This window comes from Sinocyclocheilus rhinocerous, unplaced genomic scaffold (assembly GCF_001515625.1).
Source record: "Sinocyclocheilus rhinocerous isolate Xijiao unplaced genomic scaffold, SAMN03320098_v1.1 scaffold216, whole genome shotgun sequence".
Lineage (NCBI taxonomy): Eukaryota > Metazoa > Chordata > Actinopteri > Cypriniformes > Cyprinidae > Sinocyclocheilus > Sinocyclocheilus rhinocerous.
The window spans coordinates 441,136-443,636 of NW_015661078.1; positions in this window are offsets into that span (position 1 = coordinate 441,136).

Below are 2,501 nucleotides of genomic sequence, written 5' to 3' on the forward strand. Positions count from 1 at the left end.
ATGTGTTCAAAAGTGCGACTGACCAAATCGTCCGGCTCGGTTTGCCCCCCCTCGAACTCGAAGACGTCTCTAATTTGACAGTTTACCATCTGATCTCACTCTCTGGGCTACTTAGGACGGGACGAAACCATGCAGTGAATGGGGGGAGATAATTTTGCCGGAAATGCAGAAATAAGCCGGAACTTTGTTTTATTTGTAATTCTTTGGTAGATACATTTATAATTTCTATTACATTACTACTACTACTGTTACTACTAATAAAACAGATCTCTGGGGGCCCCAAAAGTGCGTGGGCCCTTAGAATCGTCCTAACTTTCCCCCCCTTAGCGGCGCCCCTGTGTCCAAGCCTAAGCTCACTATATACTTGGCAAAATGTGAGGTTTCTGAACTCTCTCCAGTTTCCAAACCAAAGATTTATTCGGTGGTCTTTGTTTTTGCAGTCATACAGTCTTGACATTCGACGCATTCGAGGGGCAGAATATATTGTGACAGATGCATTGTCCCGTGCCTGTTTGTGATTAATTTGCCGTTTGTGTAGCTGCGCTTGGTTCCAAAGTTTAAGAAGGGATAAGAGGAATGACATGTTTGTATATTGTGTTAATTATTTGATGGATGATTCACACACACCTGGCTTTTCTATCGTTGTGTCCCTTTCTTTGTTGCGGCCTTTTGGAGCCACAGGTCATAACATTTTTAACTATAGATGTCTTTACTGTCACTTTTGATAAATTTAATATGTCCTTGCTAAATAAAAGTATTAATTTCTTTAAATATAAATATATATATATATCTTACTGAACCCAAACCCTTGATAAAATGAACATTTAAAAATTCTGTTGTATTTTGCTGATGTTATCAATGGCTAAATGAAAGGTAATGTACTGTACACTGGATATACTGTATTAACAGACTTGTCAAAGAGTGTCCACAGTTCAAATAAAGGTCCCAACAAAGATTGTTTTTTTTTTTTTTGACAATAGCAATTTAATACAAAAAAACAGTTCTCTTTAATATTTCATATACGATTGTTTTGTTTTTTTTGACAATAGCAATTTAATACAAAAAAACAGTTCTCTTTAATATTTCATATACATACATATTTATTTATTTTTCTATACGTTGTACACAAACTGCAGTTCAAAACGTTGTGAAAATATAGAAGAAAAAAACACCAGAGCACTGACCCTTTCATATCCGAAAAAAAGTGACACGAGCACTCGATTTAATGCACAGAAGTACTGAAAAAAGACGTAGACACGCCCACATTCAAAAGCAAACATCAAACATTTAATTAAAAAGCTTTCGATCTAAAGCAAATGAACAACAATCAAACCCGCCAATAGAAGCTCTGGAATATTCTCTGTACAAGACTAATTAAAAATAACGATTTCCAAATGAACACACCAAGAGCTGAAGCCCAACAGCAAACACGGACAGCCCAGATGAAGCATTATAGGTTTCTTCTGTTCTATATTAAAACAAGACATTATGATAACAATAATTAGGACAGCGACAAAAATGGCTTTGAAGGACACCGATCCTGCTCATTATTGCTTGATTTTAATCTTTTTCATTGCTTTCACAAAAACATGCCATCTAAACTTTACAGATAAAGCTGCAGAATCGATCAAAGGAAAACATCTGAGGAGTTTTACTGCATCAACATGAACCGAAGCGGAGATAATTCAACGTCTGAATTTGAATTGAGGTGGCAAACAAGATGCAGAATAGTTTAAGGAAGCAAGGTTACACTTCATTTTAAACAGTCCTTCTTACAGTGTAATTACACTTAAGTACTGAGGAATAATAATTAACAACCTGTACTTACTATATAGGGTTAACTGCATGTTATTATGCATAAGTACGTGTGATGTGCAACAAGGACACTGTAAATAGTGTTAGTAATATTTAAAATGGAAAAAAGGTATTTTTAAAAACATTTGAAGTATGAATTATGAATTTGAAACACTAGAAGACATCAAGAATCAATGTTTATTTAAAATCCAAAATTCCAATTCGGGTAAATTTGGAATTCATCTTCCTGTCTTTCAAATTCCAACATCCTGTTAAGCCAATTCAATTCAAATTCCAAGTCGTGAATGGCAACGGAGCCGATTCTTCAATTGTGAACAGAAAGCCTTAAAAGCAAGAAAAAGAGAAAACATGCCACAGCTTCTGCGTTACAGACAATAAACCCGACTCGTGACTTTGAGAGCGACTTTCTGAGGCCAGACTCTAGATCACAGATGCTGGAAACAGGCTGAATTCAATTCTCACACATTTTATCGTTGGGATCAAAATGTCACGTGGCATTAGAGAAGAGAAGTACACAATCACAGTCAGAGACAGACAGACCAGACTGCCTGTGTGTGTGTGTGTGTGTGTGAGTGTGTGTGAGAGTGTGAGTATGTGTATGTGTGTGTGTGTGAGAGTGTGTGTGAGTGTGTGTGTGTGTGAGTGTGTGTGTGTGTGTGTGTGTGTGTGTGTGTGTGTGTGTGTGT